The sequence below is a fragment of the Colobus angolensis genome, unplaced genomic scaffold (assembly GCF_000951035.1).
Source record: "Colobus angolensis palliatus isolate OR3802 unplaced genomic scaffold, Cang.pa_1.0 Scaffold57, whole genome shotgun sequence".
NCBI lineage: Eukaryota > Metazoa > Chordata > Mammalia > Primates > Cercopithecidae > Colobus > Colobus angolensis.
In genome coordinates this window covers 8,708,763-8,733,004 of record NW_012119265.1, presented here as the reverse complement: position 1 = coordinate 8,733,004, position 24,242 = coordinate 8,708,763, and the positions used below count along the sequence as shown (strand labels likewise).

Below are 24,242 nucleotides of genomic sequence, written 5' to 3'. Positions count from 1 at the left end.
ACATTCACTGGGTGCGATGTTGCATACTTGTAGTCCCAACTACTTGGAGGCTGGGGTGGGACGATTGATTAAATTCAGGAGTTCAAGACCAGCCTACGCAATATAGCAAGACCCCAATTCAGAAAAAGAAACAGAAACTAAGGATATATTTGATACCTCTCTCTACCTCATCTTCCATCTGTCCATCATCAAATCCCATGGGTTATATGCTTCCTAAACATTCTCAAATCTGTCTACTTTTTTTCTACCAATGCCCTGGTCTCAAGCTACCATCATTCTCACTGCAGAATACTAGCTTCTTTAGTCTCTTCACATGGATCCTGGCATCCTTCTAATTCATTCTCCAAACTGCAGCCTAAGGAAATCTTTCAAAATGCAAATTTCACCATATCACTTCTGTATTAAAAGTTTCTCCATGGCTTTCCACTGCTGGGGGTAGGAGGTGGATAAAGAACTGCTTAATATGGCTCACATGAAGGCCCTGGATAGTCAAGTCCCTACCTACCTTCTCCAGCCTCATCTCACTTCATACTATCCCTTCCCCTACATTCTCTACTCCAACCACAAGGGCTTTCTTACAGTACCTCGTACTCATCATACTCCTTCCTCCAAATATATAAACAAATGCTACTTTCCCTACCTTAACAGCTATTCTCTCATGTCTTAGTTAATTCCTACTCATTCTTGAGGTCTCAACTAAAGCATCAGTTCTTCAAAGGAGCCTCCTTTGAGTTCCCTAGGTCAACTCCCCTAGCACAGAGTATACAGTAGATTATTAATAAATATTTGCTGAATAAACTCAAAGAAAAATCAGATGGAAATAAAAATTCAGTAACAAGGAGAGTGCACCCAAAAAGTAAATATGCATATAAAAAACAAGACTTTCTGAAGGAGAAACAGAGAAGCTATCGTCAAAGAAATGAGAAGTGTTCCTCAGTTGAAGCCTTTTCAAAATTAACAAGCTCACTGAATTAACTGTTCAAACCCCACTCCTAGTTGTTCACAACTATAGAAATGCAAGGAAAAGAAAAAGAAATACTGCAATGCAAGGCTCTAGACAAAAACATGAGCAATCATAAAAGGAAAGAATATCAAATTGGTATTAGCCATCTCAACTGCAAAACTGAATCCAAAAGGTACTAGAGAATAAACCAAGTTCTAAGAGTAAAGGTTCATGAAACTAGAATAACATATCACCAAACTGATAATGGGTATGGATATAAAGAGCATATAAATGTATACTTTGTGTCCTCTGTGTCTTTTTTTTTTTTTTTTTTGAGACAGAGTCTCACTCGGTTGCCCAGGCTGGGGGTGTGGCGGCACGATCTTGGCTCCTGGATTCAAGTGATTCTGTGCCTCAGCCTCCCAAGTACCTGGGATTATAGGCATGCGTCATCACGCCCGGTTAATTTTTTGTATTTTTAGCAGAGATGGGGATTCATCATGTTGGCCACGCTGGTCTCAAACTCCTGACCTCAAGTGATCCCTCTGCCTTGGCCTCTCAAAGTGCTGAAATTACAGGCATGAGCTACCACCGCCAGCCTCCTGTATGTCTTAAAATGTCTTCCACCCTCATCCCCCCAACACTCCCACTAGTGTGCACACATTCCTGGATATAAAGTATACACTCATAACATCTTTACAAAAAATCTGTGAGAAAAAATTCCAGCCAAGCAAATATCTACTCATTATATTTCAAAACCAATTTCATCTCTATATGACTTTTCATTAGTTTAACTCTAATAACATGATAAAAAAAGAAGAAACTTGAATTCATAAAAATAACACATCTAGAAAAACAAAATCATGAACATAAAGTAAAAAGAACTTAGACTTGCCCAATTATCCAATAACTGGGAGACACTTCATGTCACATGACACATCAACATCAAAACACATACGAAACATAAAAAAATGGAAATACCCGTCATCACAAGATTAAAGTTAAAAGTTATAGGTCTATCCAATATGTGATGCTGGACAAGTCCTTTGGCTTAATGTCTAACTTTCCTCATCAACAAATAAGCAACTTTGATTATCTGTCAATTACCTTGTTCTGAGAAATGTATAAAACGTTAAATGAGAAGACTAAAGTTCTAGGAACACCTAAGTAAACATCATTAGTAAAGTAATACTTTAAAATCATGTGGATGGAATTCCCATTAAAAAAACTCTTATTCTCAATATCAAGATTATAAGAGACACACAAATTATTTCACTACAGCAAGACCAGCTTGTAAGAAATGCAAAGAAGGCCGGGCGCGGTGGCTCAAGCCTGTAATCCTAGCACTTTGGGAGGCCGAGACGGGCGGATTACAAGGTCAGGAGATCGAGACTACCCTGGCTAATATGGTGAAACCCCGTCTCTACTAAAGAATACAAAAAACTAGCCGGGCGACGAGGCGGGCGCCTGTAGTCCCAGCTACTTGGGAGGCGGAGGCAGGAGAATGGCGTAAACCTGGGAGGCGGAGCTTGCAGTGAGCTGAGATCTGGCCACCGCACTCCAGCCTGGGCGACAGAGCCAGACTCCGTCTCAAAAAAAAAAAAAAAAAAAGAAATGCAAAGAAAAAAGCAGCTACAAACTAGGACAACAAGCTGATAACCTGAATTTGACCTTCACATATTTCCTCTCCCCAGAACAACATGCATTCTCCATACTCCCTAGCAATCCTTATTGACCACATCCAATTCAATTCATGTACTTTTCCACCATGGCATCAGAGTTTGCATCATTCGGTAAAGAGGCCAATATCTGTGATTCTAACAAACAGCAGAATCTATGAGGCTTTACTCTAATCCAATTTTTGACTAATATGTCTGCCTCACTCTAAAGTAGCAAAACAAAATGATACCTAGTAGGCTGAATAATGACTCCCAAAGATATCAGTCCTAATCCTATAAATGTTACCTTATTTGGAAAAAAAGGTCTTTGCAGATGTGATTAAGAATCTTGAGATGGAGAGAGAATCCTGGATTATCCAGAGACCTCTAAATGAACTCACATGTCCTTAGAAGAGAGAGTCAGGGGAAGATCTGAAACACACAGAGAAGGTGATGTGAAGACAGAGCAGACAGAGATTTGAAGACGCTGGTCTTAAAGACTGGAGGGATGTGGCTACCAAGCAAGTGATGAGGCTGATAGCCACTGGAAAGTGGAAAAAAGCAAGAAACAGATTCCTCCTTAAAGCCTCAGGAGTGAGCACATTCTTGGTGACACCTTGATTTTGGCCCCGTGAAAATGATTTTGAACTTGTGGCCTCCAGAACTGTAAGAGAATAAATTTGTATTGTTTTAAGCCACCCAGTTGGTGATAATTTGTTATAGCAGCCATGGAAATTAGCACAATGCCCAATAGTCAAGTTCCTCTGTTGAGAAAGAAAACCCGCCAAACTTGTAAAGATGAAAATGTTCAGTAATTTCAATAAGCATCACGAGAAAAATCAAGAGAGACAAAAGTTTCTTACCTGTAACAGGTTAATAGAACCAAATCCCTATCATTTCTCTAAAAAATGCTGAAATATGATAACTAAAATAATTTAATATAATTCAGCCTGTTGAATTCCAAGGGGGAAAGAGGTAATGGTATCCTAGTATACTGACAGAACAGGCAAGGAGTATCTAGTTATACTATTTTTGGGCAAACAACAGAGGAAACTGCCACCCTTTAAGTAAAAAAACAGAAACAAAATTTATGGAACTCATACAAAAATTCTGAAATAAAAAAGTACTCAAGAACATGATGTCACAGTCTAGAAGATTTGCCTTAGAAAACTAGGTGACAACTTACATATAACAAAACTTTTAAAAACCTAATTTGTGAAATAGGAATGAAAAGAATCTAGAATATAAAAAGTATCAACAGAGGTTTAAAAAAAGATATTTGAGAGAAAAAATATCATTGCAATATTTTAAATGTCATGAAAAGTAATAATGTGGAATGAAGACTCTAGAGCAAACAACCTGCAAGGGGCAAAAATGAACAGGACAAAAACCATCGAGTATGCAAGTAAGCATAAAGAAACAAAAGCAAGTAGACTGGAGAAAAGATACACACAATGCAGATCCAACAGCTTAATTAGCACACTGTAAATAAGAAAACCAAATAATGGACGAAAAATTAAATTTCAAAGACAGAAGAAATAAATCATAAACTAAGGACTGAACTTGTTGACTGAATGGCATTTATCGAGTACTAGATACATTTAGCAGAAACTGACCAATACCAAAGCATAATCTGAAGATTATGAATTTTAAGAATACAATTCAGACAAAATAAACATGCCATCGGCTGGGCACGATGGCTCACATCTGTAATCCCAGCACTTTGGGAGGCCGAGGCAGGAGGATCACCTGAGGTCAGGAGTTCAACAGCCTGGCCAACGTGACAAAACCCCATCTCTACTAAAAATATAAAAATTAGCCGGGCGTGATAATGAACGCCTGTAATCCCAGCTACTCGGGAAGTAGAGGTAGGAGAATCGCTTGAACCCAGGAGGTGGAGGTTGCAGTGAGCCTAGTCACACTATTGCACTCCAGTCTGGGTGACAGAGTAAGACTCCGTCTCAAATTAAAAAAATAAAATAAACATGCCAAAAAAGAGAAAAAAGAGAAATCAGGCTGGCCCCAGACTTCTTTGCAACATCAGATGATAGGCAACGAAGTAATGCCTATAAACGTTGAGGATAAAGAGGTTTTATTCCAAGAATACTATGACCAGCAAGGTTGTCATTTATATGTAAAGGCCATAGGAAGATATTATCAAATATGCCAGCCCTAAAGTAATGTTATCCAAATTTCATACCTGAAAAAAAAGAAAACTATTTAAAGATAGATTCATGCAATCAAGAGACTAATCAAAACCAAGAAACTCAAAAATAAAGATGTCAGTATAAAACTACTTTGCTGTGGTCAAAATACAATAGGCAAAAAAGATACCAAGAATTGCAATTTCAATTTCAGACAAAGTAAATCACAAGGAATAAAGCAATAAACAGAATAAGAGCCATGTTTTAAACTGGTAAAAGATGTGGTCCAAAATTTCAAGACTATATATTCTGTTCAAACACACTTAAAACATTAATTGAAAAATCAAACATTTATTGGATTATGTGTTGGAAAGAAAAGCTTATAGATTTCTGACACACTCCCCCATCCTACCCCACAGACAAAAAAAAAAAAAACAAAGAAAATGAAATGACATATCTGACTTAATACATTAACATTGATAATGTTATTGTTAATAGATATTGATAATGTGTAAAGAAAGAAGAAAACCTCAAATATCTGGAAATTGCTTTAAAAGTAAGCTTTGCATTGAGTTTATACATTTCTCCAGTTTGCATTGAGTTTATATATTTCTACAATTATAGAATATTTAGAAACAATAATGAGAAAAATCCCCTATCAAATTCTAAGATGTGACCAAACCTTATTAAGAAAACTCACATTTAAGCCAGCAATAGTGTGCTGAAAAATAGGAAAAAAAAATTCATACTTAGTTTAAAAAAATCAGTATACTAAAGAGTATCAGTATACAAAATATTCAACCTAAAAGGAAAAATGAACCACATACACATACAAAATAAAATAAAAGCTGAAGGAATATATTATGTAAAATTACAGAACATGTTATATGTGAAAAAAATAAAATAGGTAAGCAACTAAATAGTCTAACTAAAAAAATTATTTAAGCCGGGCACGGTGGCACAAGCCTGCAATCCCAGCACTTTGGGAGGCCGAGACGGGCGGATCACGAGGTCAGGAGATAGAGACCATCCTGGCTAATACGGTGAAACCCCGTCTCTACTAAAAAATACAAAAAACTAGCCGGGCGAGGTGGCGGGCGCCTGTAGTCCCAGCTACTCAGGAGGCTGAGGCAGGAGAATGGCGTAAACCCGGGAGGCGGAGCTTGCAGTGAGCTGAGATCCTGCCACTGCACTCCAGCCTGGGCGACAGAGCGAGACTCTGTCTCAAAAAAAAAAAAAAAAAAAAAAATTATTTAAAATTAGAAGCCAAACAGGCTATACTCACCTCACAAACAGAATTTTTTTGTTGTAAAATAAATCACACTGTACAATTCTCTGTTAATAAATTTGAAAATATGGAGGAAAGTAACAGTTCTTGGAAAACAACTTTTTGTTTTCAATTAGTGCTAGAGTGAAGACCAGAAACTTGGAACAATATGAGAAAGTTATTAAGAACTATCCCTCAAAAAACTCCAGAGTTCCTGAAAAACAAAATGCAGAAAGACTAAAGAACCACTCCAGGTTAATGGAGACCAAGGAGATCAAAACAAACTGTAATATGTGATTATGGACCGGCTTGGATGAAGGCAGAGGGTGAAGGAGTGCGGTGGGGAAGATTGTTATAAAGGACATTACTGGGACAACTGATAAAACCTGACTATGGGTTGTATATTTGATAATAGTATTGTATGAATGTTAAGTTTCCTAAATTTGATAATTGAACTATGGTTATGTAAGAGAAAGTTATAGTTCTTGTTCTTAGGGGACACACATTTAAATATTTAAGAGTAAAGGTTCGTGATGTCTGTACTGAGTCTTAAATCGTTCAGCAAAAGTAAAAAACAACAAAATGTGTGTGTGCATGCCAAGAGAGTATGAATACATACATGCACATACACAGGGGAAAAAGTTTGTAAAACAAATGTGGAAAAATGTTAATAACTGGCCATTTCAATAAATATGGAAGTTCATTGTATTATTTTTGCAAATTTTAAATTTGGATTGTTCTCAAAATAAGCTATTAAAAATAAAAGTGCATCAGGCAAGATTATTTCAAAACAGGACCTTTCAAGCCCTAAGGAAACATGTTAACTCTCAAATTAAATTATCTAGAGATTACAGGAAAAAAATTCCGATTCTTTTTACAAACCTATCACAATCCTTCTATAAAATTTGACAAAGACAGCACTAAAAAAATAAAACCACAGTCCAAACATACTCATTAATACATACGCAAAAACATAAGTAAAATATGTATTACAAAACACCAAATAGGGTTCATTTTAGGAACATAACAATGAGCCAACATTAGGCAGCTGACTAATATAAATCATCTTTGTAAAAGTTTAAAAAAATTCATATGATCATCTCATCATATGCTAAAAGAGATTTGATAAAATGTATTCCTTAATACATCAAGCCAAAGAGGAAAAACCTCAGTACTAGAACAATTCCCAGGAAAGAAAAAAGAACAAACACACCAACTCTTATCCCTGTAACTTAGCAATGTCTAGAAATAATGGTTATCGAGATAAGCCAAGGCTAACAAAAAGAGGCATAAAATTATAAGATCAAATTATTATTTGCAGTTAATGACTACATGATGGCAAACTCAAAACCTGAAATGATAGGGAAAAAATACTCAATAAGATTATCTGACTATAGAAAATCATATATGAAAATGATTAACAGTAATCACTTAAAAGTTAAGAGAAAACAAATAAAAGTATATCTAAATAAATAACAAGAAATAGAACCTTTTTAAGAAGAGGGCTTCAGAATAAAACACACTTCTTTTTCTTGGACAGGCAAGATTCAAAATTGTGAAGATGATTATCCTCCCTTTATTAATCTACAAATTCAATATAATCACAACTGGACCTTTTTGTTCCCAGACCTTGATTAAATCATTTCAAAATACATACGAATAAATGTGAATAGCCAAAACAATCTTAAAATCATGAGCATCTGCAATACCTGATACTTAAACTGTAATTTCAAAATTACAGTATTTAAGAGGCAAAACTAATGCAGGAATAAACTGATGAGTGAAACAGAACTGAGAATCCAGAAAGAGCTCTCTGGGAACAGAGATTCAATAATGGGTGTCTGAAAGCTGATCTTTTCCACTTCTGCCCTCCAGTGGTGGGTAGCTGAATCCCTACAACATCACACCTTAAAATAAATACCAAGAGATTAAAAGAATGAAGTCTGAAATATTAATAATAAAATGATACCAGTAGATGTAGGCAAATATTTCTGTAATCTTACAGTAGGAAAGGACTTTCTAAGGATGACAAGAAAAGACTGACTTCAAAGGAATAAGAAAAAGTGACTCGAGAAAAAAACTTCTACACTATAAAATAAAGCTCATTAACCTGAAAAGCAAATGTCTTTTAAGTATCCGCGATATATACATAAAAGTTAATATTACTACAATATACAAACAGCAATTTTAGAAGACAATAAAAATGAACACTTTAAAGGAAAAGAAATGGGCAATGAATGTGAACAGGCAATTAAATAAACAAAAGAATATAAACGGCTAATAAATATATGGCGCAATGATCAATCCTGCTAGCTATTAAACACAAATTTTTTATACATTACCTTATCAAAGATTAAAAAATTGTAACACCCAATATTGGCAAAGGAATAAAAAATATACCTCTCATAAGTAGGAGAGTAAACTAGTATCTTTCTGAAGGGTATGTAGGATATACATTGATTTTAAACGTTGACTTCTGCTATGATTTGAATGTCACCTCCAAAACTCATGTTGAAATTGAATTGCCATTGTGACAGTAATAATCAGTAAGTCCATAAAAAGTAACTGGGTGATGAAGGCTCTGCCCTCAAATGCCCTTATCTTAGGAGTGAGTTCCTGGTAAAATGAAGTCTGGCCCCATTTTGCCCTTGTTTGCTCTTGTGCTCTCTTGCATTCCACCACAGGATGATAGAGCAAAACGGCCCTCACCAGATGCAGCCCCTCAATCTTAGACTTATACCAGCCTCCAGAACCAAGAGCTATATAAATTTCTATTATTAATAAATTACCCAGTCTGTGATCTTCTGCGATAGCAACACAAAAATGGACTAAGACAACTAACTTCCAACCAAATGGATCTGTATATTCACTTTCGAAATGTACTTCTGTTCCAAACATTTTAATGTATGTTAAATATATATTAACTATACAAACAAAATACTAAAAAAGACCAAGCCACTGAACTCTTTAAATACAAAGCAGTTTATGAAGCTACAACTGTGAGCCTTCTGGGCTCAAGCAACAGAGATGGCCAAAAGTCCACATCGTGTAGGGATAGTAACAGGCACTAAAAAGGTACTCACGCACGGCTGGGATAGAAGAACCTCAGGCTCACTGCTTGAAACCAATACCTAAGGTGGAGAGGCTCTTCCAACCTATCAAAGGAGCCAGAAAAAGCTATTACTAACCACTGCATGGGGCTATGGTTTAGATGAAATTATGTGTCCAGTGAGAAGAAATATAGATCTTAGTTTGTGTCTTATTCTTGGAAAGAGAAGCCTCATCCTGATGTTACCAAGAATCAAGGGAATCAAGCCTCCAATATAAAGATGTGGTTTTAGCTGGAGATGTAGGTGCATGTAAAAACACTGGGTAAGAAGAGTGAAAAAGAAAACAAAACAAAGAACTTTCCAGTCAACAGGAGACTGCAAAAGCAAACTCAAAACACACGAAGAAAACTAAACTAAGATGAACAGCCAATAAAATCAACAACTGTAATTCATTCTAGAAGAAAAAATGACAATCTGAAAATAATTTCAAATGTTAAAAGGAAGCCACAATAGCCACTAAGGGGAGAAAAATTAAAAACAGGCAGAAATCAAACCAGAATAGGTGGCTACTAGAGAGACAGCCTGAATATTTTTTTAAAATTCACTGAGAAATAAAAACTGAAGCTACATAAACTCTAGCTGGACAAAGTCAAAGTGTGAATTAGTAAATTAGAAAATGATACTGAGGATCCACCTAGAACATAATACAGAGACTAAGAAGGAATATTGGAAAACAAATATTCAAAGATATGAAGGCTAAGGAATTTTCTAGAAACAAAGAAAGGTATGAGTCTTCCCATCAACAATATATTTCAAAGAGGAGCTACAGATAAAACAACATAGTTAAGCATAATTTAGAAATGTGTTTGGAATATCAAGTATGTGGCAAAACAAACATTAACATGTCACACTTATAATATGCAAGGCTCTGTTCTAAGTGCTTTAAAACTTAATCCTCATTACAACCCTATGACACAGATACAATTTTATCTCCATTTTGAACTTGCCCAAGGTCACACAGTAAGTAGTGGTGAAAAAATAAAGAAATGCAATCTTTTAAAAAAACTACCAGAAAAAAAAAAAATTACATACAGAAGCATAACAATTAGGCACTGACCAGACTTCTCAGAGATTCAAGTTTGCCAAGTTTCACAATACAAAGAAACAACATACTGAGGGTGCTGATGGGAGGAACCCTATCAACCAAGAATTCTCTATCCAGCTGAAAAACAAAGTAATGCATAAAACATACTTTCACACAAAAACTAAGGACATTTACAAGCCAGCCTCTTACTAAAAGGATTACTAAAGGAGGTACTTCAGCAAGAAGAAAAGTGGACTCAGAGAACATGCAAGGAGCAATAAGTACAGAAACTGGTAAAATACTGGCTAATTAAACAATTTATTGAGTACAAAAAGGAAAATGAAACTTTTATGCTAAAAAAAAAAAAAAGTGGAAATTAAATTGTAAGCAATTATACAGAGGATGGAGAAATGTTCAGTTTAATCAAATACTAGCTCATAAAAAAAATCACCAAATACAGAAACAAACTACCATAAGTACAACTTCCTAAGGACTTCTGATATTGGAATTAGCAAATATAAGATATTATATCTATGGAAAAAATGCCCGACAAGGTATTTTTTGAAAAATAAGAAACTATAAAAAAATTATCATGCAGACCGAGAAAGAAATATTACTTTCAGAAATAAAAACAATTGGGTGGGAGAGGGTGAGGGCTGAAAAAGTACCTATTGGGTACAACCTTCACTATTTGGGTGATGGGTACACTAGAAGCCCAACCTCCACCATTATACATGCAATATCCATGTAACAAGCATATGCACACTTCTGAATCTAAAAAAAATAAATTTTAAAATGTTGATATTAAAAACTCAAAGGGTGACTTACATAGATTAGATACAAATGAAGTAAACTAGGCAACTGAGTTGAAGAAATAAAATAATGAAGTTGCCATTTGGGAAGTGCTCAATAAAAAAGTAAACACATAAAAGTATGTTCACTTCAAAAAACCTACAAAGGCTAAGGGAAAGGGGAAGATAAAAAAGAAAATCAAATTCTCCAACACCACATAAATGGTCCATAAAAGTAGGCTCTAAGAATTTAAGACCTGCACATTAGAGTGCCCTTGAAGCCCAGGAACTTTGTTTTTTTTTTGAGATGGAGTCTCCCTCTGTCACCCAGGCTGGACTGGAGTGGTGCCATCTTGGCTTACTGTAACCTCCACCTCCCAGGTTCAAGCAATTCTCCTGCCTCAGCCTCCTGAGTAGCTGGGACTACAGGTGTGCACCACCACATTCGGCTAATTTTTAAGATTTTTATTAGAGATCGGGTTTCGCCATGTTGGCCAGGCTGGTCTTGAACTCCTGATCTGCCCACCTAAGCCTCCCTGGCATTACAGGCATGAGTCACCATACCCAGCCAAAACCCAGGAACTATTAACTCATCTCTCTATTCATGTCAATTCCCTGCAACTTGGCTAAGGTAGTAGTAGAGTTTAACATTTATTGCACTACGAGAATCAGAAAACATCAGCAAAATGATAGTGCCTAAAGTAGCAGAGCTTACTTTTGTTTAACAAATACTCTTCTGTTACCTCATATTTTATATATTTATGATTTATATTTAAATCATAGCAATCTTTAAATCCCCACATCTTTAAAGATAGAAGGGTTTTGTTTTGTTTGTTTGAGGCAGAGTGTTGCTCTGTCACCCAAGTTATAGTGCAGTGGCATGATCACAACTCAAAATCATAGCCTGGAGCTCCTGGGCTCAGGTGATCCTCTCACCTTAGCCTCCCAAGTAGCTGGGAGTATAGGTGTGCCACTACGTCCAGCTAATTTTAAAATATTTTTTTGTAGAGACAAGGTATCACGATGTTGCCCTGGCTGGTCTCAAACTCCTGGGCTTGAGCAATCCTCCCGCCTCGGATTCCCAAAATGCTGGGAATACAGGCTTGAGCCACCATGCCTGGCCAAAAGTTTTCTATTAGTTTGCGGTTCTAGAAAGTCCCTCCAATTTCCCTCAGCACTAAAAATATTTTCACAGACTTCTATGTTTAAATACTCCTCTGATAATACTCAGTCCTGTAGATTAGCCAGTTAAATCAACAAATACTCTTGTTTCTCCTATAATACAGATCATCTATAAAACAGGAAGATTTACATAGAAGAAATCTTTTATAAAGAAACAAAAACAAATTATATATACACATTTTGTAAACTTGGTTTCTGCTACTATAAACATTCAGATAACACATTTTATCTATTAAATAATGAATATCAATTACTCTGAAGATAATATAACCTATCTTTATCACCTGTTCCTTAAAAAATTAAGTATAAGATATTGTAGGCAGTATTTCTGATAAGAAACTGAATATAGAATTTAAAATATATCATCCTAGTAGTCAAATAGAGGTACCAACAGTCTAACAACGTGTATTCCCCTCCCACTAAATTTCCAGTCTGCTTATTAAAGGACTTTATTGACTTTACACCTATATGTTATTTATCACTCTTCTTGGGGCACTTTAACTGAATGCCCCTAAAATCTCAGTAACAATCCTGATCTAATCAGAAAGCCTTTGACCTATAAAATCAAGGTATGACTTTCTTTGGAAGCTGCGATTTCTCATTGAGCTCCATTTGCTGGCTAAAAAGTGAACAACGCAGCCCACTGAATCTGACAGCACCTAAAATAGGATTCTTCCCCTCCTACCTGGACCCGAGGGGGATGGTGCCATTTAATCCTCTGGAAGATTTATCTGAAAAATAATCCCAAGGTGATATGGGTATCCTACTCTGTACTGGTTCCAACCTGAAGATGTTAGAACAAACCAAAGAGAACACATCATTATCGTTCAGCTTCAAAATTCCTACACAAGGTTCTAGAAAGAAAGTATCCTAAGGGTACTAAAGCGCATCAGAAAAGGACGCTATCCTTTGTGCTTCACTGACACATGCCTAAAATTCAAAATTCAGTACTAAAAGTTTTAAACATTTTACCTATGTTTTACAACATCTTTGTCTTTTATTCCTTCCCTCTAGGTTTTATTCTCTCTTAAAACAGCCTCCAAGTTTTATTCTGATGCCCACAAACTCAGTATCCTTGAATTTTTAATGTCCCTTTTTAATCCTGCTCTTATCACTTTGCCCCTCCTCAGCCTGAGCAATCTCTTCTTCTATATCTCCTTTCTTGCTTTTAATTCTTCCTCATTCTTGGACTTAGTAGGGGATTAAGAAGGTAGACTCTAGGCAAGCCAGATGCAAAGGTAAACATATCTCAGTAAACTCATGCGGTATTTACGGGAAACTGAGAGGCTGCTGAACAATTCACAGTGAAAAGCACCACTAGGAGTAAGGGCTAATGGTACACATTCTTTTGAGTTATACTAGTAAGGAGTCTGGTTCTTGGTTTAAACTGGGATGCAGTCTCTCAATTACTTAATACTTTTTCCCAGTCAGACAAGAATTGTTATTTAAGTTGTAAAAGGCTAACTTAATCATAGCTATCTCATGAGGCATACAACACATATGTAAGTGAAAAATCACTAACAAAGTTACCTGTATTCCATTTATATAAAATATCTAAACTAGACAAATCTATAGACAGAAAGTAGATTAATGGCTGATAAGGGCTGAGAGACTGGTGAATGGGGGGTGACTGCTAATGAGTACAGTGTATCTTTTGAAGGTGATGAAAACATTCTAAAATTAAATTGTGTTAATGGTTGCATAAGTCTGAATATACTAAAGACTACTGAACTGTAAACTTTAAATGGATGAATGTTATGCTATGTGAAGTATAAAGCAATTTTAAAAGATTACTATGATTGTATGTTTTTTTAATCAATATTTTACATAAAAAGGTTAAAAACATAACTATGGATTATACATAGCAGAATAAAAAATACTCATGCTGTAGTAAATTTTTTTTCAAAGGTTAAAAAAGTTATCTGAAAATTTCTCAGCTGACAAATATTTCACCTTATAGCCTTGAATATTTACTTCACTTTTTCGGTTAAATATTTACTTACCCTCCTCCAACAATAAACTTCACCCAAATGAATTCTAATGCAAATGAACTGTAACTGAGTTCAATGTGCCCCAAATTAAGACAATACAAAATTTCAAAAAGCAAACCAAAATCAACCAACTGAACCAACTAAAGTAAACCGGGTAAAGCTCTTCTATGCTAAAGACCATTTTTTTTTACCCCAAAATTATTCAAAAAATAATTAGTCTTTGCTAAATCAGTTAAAATATAAAAGTACTCAAACCATACTCTGCACAGATACTGGCAGCAGTTTCAATCTCACAAAGTGCAAGTGAACACACCATGTCACTTCTGATGTTCTTCATAGGTTTCCTGATTTTTTATCTAATGTATGAACATCTTCTAGTTGTGCTGTGATCTGAAGTACATAATCCATAAGCAGTCTTCTTAAATTTCTATAAAGGCATGTATTACACAAGTTTTTAAAAGTAAACTTTGTAAGTATATAGTTGCTAGAAAAATATCTAAGCTAAATTTAGTTGGAGGGCCCTAGTGACTATAAAAATTAGATACTGACCTATTTTCACTACAATTATAGTACAAGCAAAATACTAAAAAGACTTACACGGCATAGAACTATTTAGTTTTTAAAGTTTTTAAGAATGCTTTAGCATTTACAAACTCAATTTGCCTCATCTGTTAACTAATTCAGATTTATCAGTTTCAGATAACTTGTCTTACTAGTTTTGGATAACTTGTCTTATTCAAGTTATCCAAAACTGAAGAGGATTCAATTCCTAGTTTGCTACTTTTAAATCCCTGCATAGTTGAGGATTTGGACTCAGACTAACCCAGAAAACAATAACTGACTTCCTGATCCAATCTAACCTTTTTTCTCTCGCTTAAAACTAATAAACAAAACCCCTCACGTAGAGCATTTACAAATGTTTGCTGGTAACCTTATATACTTAAGTTGAAAGAAAGGAAAAATATAACTTATTAAACATTTAAGATGGTAAAACGTTCATTTATATACAAATACATGGGGATTCTAAATATTTTACATATATGAAATGTCCCTGCCGAAAAAAATGACCAAAAGCATTTGCCTCTAACAGACTTCTGTTGATATAATCTAACATTTTTCAAAATAGAGTCACTCACTGAGTTCATGAATTGTGACATGAGATGCTTTTTGTGTAGGGAGATAGATGCTGAGGAAAGTAAGAAAAAAACCTTTTCAAATGAAAGTTCTGTTTAATAGCTTAAAAAATGTGTAACTACCTACCTCCTATACTTGAATAGCCACACCCCAAATCACATGGCCCAAAATGAACTTCTCAACTCCCGCCACTTCTTAGTTTCACGTCTCAGGAAACAGATCTATCCTTAGTCATAAGCTCAAAGAATCCTCTATTTCCCTTATCGCAGCACTTACCTGGTGAATTATCTCTCACTTTAGATTTTAAGATCCAGGAGGAGGAAAGAGATCATGTCTTTTTTGTTCATATTTAGCACATGACACTTGACGAATACATGAGACAAATGAATAACAGCCATTATACCCTGGCTTCTCCCTTGTCAACACTGATTATTGTCTATCCAGGAAAAGGTATTTTCAGAGAAGCTGGCCTAACAAACTGTATCCTATCATTTTCCATCTATAGAACACATAGTTGTCTTTTATCCCTACAAAAATATCATAATGGATTTCTAAAAAGAAAATATTGGACCCTAAAAGAAATCCACAGCTTAATCAAAACTTGATTTTCAGACTACTGCTCATCAATGACTTTAAAAAGTTTATCAACATCATTAGAGACACACTCCTATTATTGAAAAATGCCGCATAACGAAGGGAACAAAAGAGAAAAAATGTAGTTATGACACATTTTCTTTCCCTGAGCTATTTATTTATTCATCTGCTCATTCATTCAACATTCATGGATGGATTTTTTCTAAAGTTTTCTCTACACAAGAAGCCAAGTATAAAGTAATTCAGACACAAACAAATTTCTCGGAGCTGGGAAATCCATTTTCAATGTATTCTAGCCAAAAATATCTCTAACTTAATCTTGGAGTTTTACTACATAAAACAAGTAATACTATTTACACTTACAGAGCTACTTATTCTACTGACTGTAGCAAACCAAAAAAGATCACACTAGATGGCTGACTAGCTGAAACACCTGCTTACTGTATCAAGAAGCATTTATGCAGAAAGAGAAAATGAAGATGGCAGATACGGACTAACAGGGTAGGCTGTGGGTTGGTCACAAAACAAAAGCTGCCACTTCTAAGATTGGCCCTTTGGCATCCAAAAGGGCCTTACAGGCTCTCAGAAAGGATAATACCCTACTGCTTTACAAAAAATGAAAATTTTATTTACTATCTACTTAACATCCTGAGGCATGATGGTATACTGCAAAGATGTTTTTCTACAGCCTGGTAAGTTACGAGATTCTGTTTGGAAAATGAAAACAAAAAAATATATAGCCATACCTTATCTTTTATCATTCACATTTTCATTTCTGAATTTTGGTAATAAAGGTAAGCATACTTCATCTTTATACACACAGTACCAAATTTGATGTGATCCTACCAGTCACGCTAAAGAAAAAGGTAGTACTAAGAATCCAAGACATTCAAAGTTGGTAATGAATTATATTCTTATTCTTTGAAACAGTACAATACACGCCTAAATTTAAAGTGAATTATACATGACCCATGCTTTCTCATAGTCTGTTATATTTCCAGCTCACATTCAATTTTCTGTCATGTGTTCATCAGAAAATGAACAGGGAGACTATAAAAATTTAACAGTCATATATTGATAATCTCTTTAAAATGAATGAAACAAGACCTGCTTTTAAGAAATTTATTTTCAATAAACACTGAAGTTTCCATTTATAGTATAATCTCTATTGTAAACTCAGGTAGCTTGTGTTTAAGACTATCTTAGACTCACTATTTCATTTGAATAAAGGATCAGTGAAATAATTTATATTAGTGGGTTACAAAATAGTAAACATGAATAAATTTTAAGTCGTAAGAAAAAAGCGTGTATGGCTTGTAGAACTAATTGTATTACAGCCATATCACATACTTTTTTAATATTAAAAAATGTAATAGCTCTTCTTGGGGAAAATTTTTAAAGGGAGCTAACATATGATAATATACTTTTCAAACTTAGTGTACACTGCCACCTCAAATCCCAACTCAATCACAAGATTCACTCTCTGGGTACAATGGAACAATAGTCATATCCTTCATGTACAAAGATTTTCTGACCCATCCCAATGGCCAAGAGACTTACTTTCAGCAGTAGCAATGAAACTGCATGGATCAGCCAATCATTTTTGAAAAGTCCAAGGACATGTATTAGGCTTCTGTTACTAGCTCTGAAACTCTTGGCAAATAACTGCTCTATTTCAATTTCCTCATCTGCTAAGATATAGGTAGTAACAGCATCTAGCTCATAGGGCTGCTGTGAAGATTTAATGAGATAATAATTGAAAATTTATTATAAAAGTCCCTGGCACAGAAGTGCTCAATAATGACAGTTATCATTGTTAGTTGCCAATGTCAAGGTTAGGAAAACATAAGAGGCACACAAAGAATCAAGAGGTCTCATTAGCACTGTTCTCCAACAAATGGATCTAAGCAGGCACTGACTGAGTATATGAAATTATCCATTTAAAAAGCCAATAAATTTTACTATGTATTTTCTCTATTTTTTCTTTTTTTGAGATGGTGTCTTGCTCTGTTGCCAGGCTAGAATGCAGTGATGCGATCTCGGCTCACTGCAACCTGTGCCTCCCGGGTTCAAGCAATTCCCCTGCCTCAGCCTCCTGGGTAGCTAGGACTACAGGCGCATGGCCACCATGACCGCGCCACCACGCCAGGATGGTCTGGATTTCCTGACCTTGTGATTCACCTGCCTTGGCCTCGCAAAGTGCTGGGATTACAGGCGTGAGCCACCACACCCGGCTTGTATTTTCCAAACACTGAAAATAGTCTAGCATTTTGATAAGCTTGAAAGTCTAGCTTAGAGGTTTATTTGAACACAGAGTATGCATATTATTAGATACTTGTTGGGTTCAAATTAAGTCAGCTGATAGTTCTCTCTCTTTAACACATCATCTAATTCCTGTGATTCCAAAATTCCTCTCTGGTTAAAAGGACACAAAAGTTCATGATAATATTTGCAAATGTAAAATACTCTGAAAAGAGATATGCGATTATAAATGTCCTGTTAACCCTCAAAGCCAAAATGCAGGAAGTTAAAATGATGCCTGCAGGTCCAGAATCAGTCACCCTAGTCTTCTCCATCAATATAAGAACACTGCCACACTTCAGATTCGTATTATCTTCACACTTAAATATCCAGGTTCGGAAAAAATAACACACAGGAAGCGAGTCAGAAACGTCTGCTACAACAAAGTTTGTAACTACTCCTACTACCTCCTCCTCCAACAATCACTTCCACTCCAGGTAGATTTTGCTTAATATTTACCAAATATATGAATGTCTACTATCCATAAAGCACTGTGATAGCCGCTAGCCTTTGCGTAAAGTAAAAATTTATTTTTCCCTTTAGAATTAACTAAATGCAATTATAATTTAAACACAAATACCTAAAGGTAAAACATATGACAGAAATAATACATAGACATTGCTTTAAGTACAGAGAAAGGAGAGATTAAACACTCTGGGGGTCAGAGAAGACTTTGTGGAAGAAGAAATACTAGAAATGAGCTTTGCTTAACGAGAAAACCAAAACTGGAGAAAGAAAGAAAAGAATTCCAGACTGCACATTGGTAACAACAAAGATCCATGGAGAGAAAAGTGTGTGTTCCAGAGATAGCAAGTGTATTAGTTTGGTTAAAACAGATTAGTCTTGAGGTCCAATCATGGAAAGTGTCAAAAGCCAAACCAAAAATTCTGAACTTTATTCCAGAGGTAAAAGGGAGTCACTGAAGTATACTGAGAGAAACAATATAATGAAAAACCATATTTTAGAAAGAATGTTGATGGTTAATAGAACGGGGGAGGAGATGCAGTACAAGATGGTAGCAGGAAAGAGACCAGCTGGAATGCTAATATCTTGGTTTGGGTCTGCAGTAGTAAGACCTGCACTATTCCAAGACAATTTTTCAAACTTAACCTAGGACTCACATATAAAGTCTTAATGCCTTTTATAAAGACTCCATTTTTAAAAAATGGTAATAACTGAGTTAATCAGAATGATTTTGTTTCCTTACTCTCTCGCATCCTTTCCTGTAGCAATGATATCTTCCTGCTCATTTCTCACCATAAACTGTAACTCCTCTTCAAGATACCAACCCTTGTCCTTCCTTACTGACTGATCATTCTAGCCTGAACATTCACCTTTGCTTTATTACTGTTACTCTTTATCCGCAATTTAACCATCTATTCCCACCTAATCATTAACTCCAAACCCTTGACGTCCTGCCAGCTTTGCAGAGCCAAATAAAGCTACTCATACTCAACTTTCTCTTTCTTCTATTACCTCTTAACTTTTAGTTCATTCAAATGCAAGTGCTCTAAATTCCCAGAGTTTACAATGTCTTCTAAATTTTCTACTCAATCTCTAGTTTGGCTTCCAGACTCACTGCAAAAGCTATACTGAAAGACAACCCTCTCATACTAAGCAAGTCTCTATACTCCTAAGTATCTCAAGATTTCATATACTCAATAATAACAGCTACCATTTATTTGGCACTTTCTTCATAGTAGAAAATATCTCAAGTGATTTATATAATTATTTTTTAAATCTTTAAGATAACCTTACGACACAAGTATTTCCATTTGACATAAAAAACAAACAAACAAACAAAAATAGGTTTAAAGAAATCAAGTAGCTTACCCAGGAACACCTGGCTAGGAAGTAGGAGAACAGGGACTCAATCTCTGTCCTAACTTTCAAAGGTTAGTTTTATCACCATGTCCACCATGGGGCCCTTCAATGTGGCTCTACTGATTATATCTGTTTAGAAACATTTCCCTAGATCCTTCATTAAGGATATCAACCACTGGAGAATTAACATGGATTCCATTCCTTAATCTAAACAATGGTAGTTGAAGACATAAAATGTTTAGCTTTGTTAACTTCTGAAACTTTGGGAGTGAGAAAATGAACTTAATTTCTTAAATCTTTTCTGAATGTTTTAGAAGAAAACATTAAAGTCTTGCACTGGAAGACTTTACATAAACTTACATGGACTTGCTTAACTCTAGGAATCTATGAATCGTAAGTGTTAATGTTTAGCTTTTGAAATTTTGGTTCCTGGTAATAAGGAGATTCATCTAATTGTGAAAAATCCACTCAGTAATACCTTGAAAAATACTTTTATATCTACCCAGATCTGATCCTGGCATGTTATTTAGGGTCTCTGACCCTGTATTTCCTTATTTATAAAATGAAGATAACATCATATATTTTAGAGGGTTATGGCAAAAAAATTAAAGCCTAACACAAATAAAAGACCAAGAAAGTATGGCTCTCATTACTTTCTTCTGTATCTAAAAGTAGTTTAGTCTCAAAAGATTTTAATTTTAAATCTTATCAGCCACAAAAACTAATCGCGTTTAATCCAGATTTTAAATATGGATACTACATACACTTGGTCAATGGATTCCAAATGAACATATTAAGAATTATAAAAACTAAAGATCCCTCTTTGATCACACATTTACTCAAGGAAAGCTTAAAACATCTCTAATATTATAAAAACAGTATCAGAGTCTAGTTTATTGATACACATTAAAAGCCTGTACCTTTCCTCAGTTTCTTAAAAAATTATAAAATCTATTACATTTCAGACAAAGGTATACAGAAACTTGCCTCTCTCAATTGTTTACTTTCTCTAGCTCTGACCTGCCACAGCAAAAGAAAAGCCAGGTTACGAGATTATCTAGGTAGTACATGGATAGCTAGGACATTCAAAGGTCAAAATCATCAAAGAATATATTCTGGAGACTCAGAATGAAGCATAAAATTGTTATGTAATATGGAGAACATAAGACATTAGAAAGAGTGAAGAGTAAAGAATATAATCTTTTGATTTTGATATAGGTTAACCCAAGTTTATTTCATATATGAATGGCTAATAATCCCGGGTCAGTTAATTTATGTATCTTGGCTAATAGCAAAATAATAAACACAACTTAATTTTAAAATTTGTTATTTGAGATGAAGACAGGACACATTGTGACATAAAATTACTACCCAACATAGAAGACGACACAACTCTTACCCAGTTGCCTGCCTCCCCATACCTTCTCCCCTTCTCCAAGGTTTATGTATTTCACAGGGCCATGCCTTGTTTTATCTTCTTGCTTAACTCTTACAAAACCCTGCCAGGGTCAATTTTCTTACATGGCTGTCTCTTTCTCCTGATTTGATTAAGGATGGAAAGTATTCAAGAGTATACTCAATCAGAGTCAGGTGCCCAGGCAAGAGTTAGATAACCATTTGAGAGGATCATCAAAATACCACCTTGTTACATTATTTCTACATGACCACAGATTTACATCTTAAAAAATTAATCCAGTTCTCACGGGCATTTCAGAGATAACAAGTTCCTTGTGGATATATGCCACTCTTTGATTAAAAATCACAAATAAGCACACACACAGTTAAAGCAAAATCAGCTGTACATTGTAGTAGCTATTAGAGTAAACAAATGGCCTAGGTATAATCTGAACAAACTCAAAGACTATAGGTATTTAGTAACTGCTTAGCAATATTTACCACATGACAAAATGATGTTGCCATAGATTTCTTTCAAAAACAAATGAGGTATTACAGAATTTTCAAAGGTTTAACAAGATAAGACCCAGCTTGAAGTGACAGAAAAAACCTTCATAATGTGTTTTTATAATGTCCTTCACATCAGACTACCAAGGGTCCTGTGCTTGTTCAAACCTGTAGTCTCAACCACCCTTTGTCTCCCATGAAATCTCCATCCTCCTCCCTCTCAAGAGTTTCTCTACACATCCCAATCCCAAAAGAAAAATCAAGAATAGCTTACAAGAATACAAGAACAGCTTTTCTAAACAACCATCACCAACTTAGAATTTGTTAAATAAAACAGAACCGAGAAAGAAATCCAGCCTTAGAACACTGAAACATCTAAGTGCCTGACACGTAACAGGTATTTATTTGGCAAAGGTATGTTGACTAGTCACACAATATTGATAAGAAAATTTAAAAATGTGGCCGGGCGCGGTGGCTCAAGCCTGTAATCCCAGCACTTTGGGAGGCCGAGACGGGTGGATCACGAGGTCAGGAGATCGAGACCATCCTGGCTAACACGGTGAAACCCCGTCTCTATTAAAAAATGCAAAAAACTAGCCGGGCGAGGTGGCGGGCGCCTGTAGTCCCAGCTACTCGGGAGGCTGAGGCAGGAGAATGGCGTGAACCCGGGAGGCGGAGCTTGCAGTGAGCTGAGATCCGGCCACTGCACTCCAGCCTGGGCGGCAGAGCGAGACTCCATCTCAAAAAAAAAAAAAAAAAAAAATGTAATAACTGGACAGTACATGTGATAATCTAATCTGCCCAACTGGCTTTACTGATTTGGAAGCTGAAACTCAAAAGGTTAAAGGACTTGTCCATGGACACAGATATTTTGGAGCATAGCCATGACTAAACAATCCTTGTCTCCTACTGCACTGTTCCCTTCAACAGGTCATATACCTCAGTCCTTCATGTAAAAATATACAATATGAACACAAAATACATAAAAAGATACAAACAAAATAAAAAGGAATTTGATGACTATTATTTCTCAAATATAATCGAGGTAGCTAACTTCAAACATTATCAGTCTTAATATACCTTTCCCATAATGTAATTATTTCACTGATCTAAAAATGTTTTATGATATCAAATTAAAATGTCTTAAGCAACTGCCATGTGGTGCAGGAAGTTCATTATAGTTTCAATAATGTGGTACTGCTGTAAACTTCCAGGTTAAAAGTAATCATCCTTACATGACTGAAAGTTTAATCAGATACATGTAAGTTACACATAACAAGAACAAAACTGTAACACTTGGAAATGTTACTTTGTGCTTCAAATTATTTATTGGTAAAGAAAGCATTAAGTCAATAAAAGTAACATCTAAGAACAGAAAATCTCCTTATTTTCAATTTTCTCATTTGTAAAATAAGGAGTTACAGAAATACAATCTTTGGAAAAGGCCCAATATGTAGCAAGATAAAAGTATAAAAGTGAAGTATTCAAAGAGAGTTGGGGACCAAGCTTTGCTAAATTCCTGAGTGCTCTGGAACCCTAAGTCTCAGCAGAGTGGTTTTTCAATAAATCCCTCCATTTTTCGGAGCGAAACACACTTAGTAAAGTGGTTGTGTTTAAAACCCCAACGTGCAAGTTTGAAAAGGCTGTTTTACACGACAATGTTTAAAAATTTCTAATTTCTCTCAATAATGTCAAAATCATTTCCTTTGAGAAAATGATACCTATCTCTCACACTCTTCCAACCACTTCTTGAAACACATTCAGCTCATTATTCCAATTAGCAGGAAACTCGGGGTGAGGCGGGGGTAGCACACAGATCCCATGGCTTGGACAACTGAAGCATGACCTTTGTGGATTTGTAAGTACCATGTGGTGTTTGAGTAGAGAGAAGAAAAATACCTCCGGTGATGAAATTTTCAAAACGTATCTAAAACTGCAGTTGGTAGAAAGCTCTCCACAGCCAGCTGTCTTTCAAGAAAAGGATCCAAGTTTAATTAAAATCTACAAGCAGAACAGAACCATACCCCAACCAAGCTCTAACGTCAAGAAGTTTTACCCAATTTTACGTAGTTAAAAGGATGAGAAATCCGAATTTGCTTCAATGGATTTGTTCGATGCCTTAATGAATGAACTGGAGGCATCACTCACTGACTTGAGTTCTGAAGGAGCTTCTCAGCCCTGCCCCCTGTAAACCCTTAAGCAATTTCTACAGAATTAGGTTTTTCGAGGCTAAGCCCGATTCAAAAGAAATCTCCCCGCCTCCCTCCCAGGGGCCAAAGCCCAGGACAGAAGGGGCGGCGCGCCCGGGAGGGTAGGGGCGGGAGGACGCCCCCTCCCCGCTCGGGAAAAGTTCCGCAGGCCGCTCTCCGGCCAGGCC

The 24,242-nt window shown here is 35.7% G+C and overlaps 1 protein-coding gene across 2 annotated transcripts in view; it reads right to left on the bottom strand.

Annotated features, from left to right (window-relative positions):
* PPM1A (protein phosphatase, Mg2+/Mn2+ dependent, 1A) overlaps positions 1-24,242 on the bottom strand; it is a 52,709-nt gene that overhangs the window by 24,511 nt on the left and 3,956 nt on the right. The gene's annotated exons all lie outside the window — the stretch shown is intronic.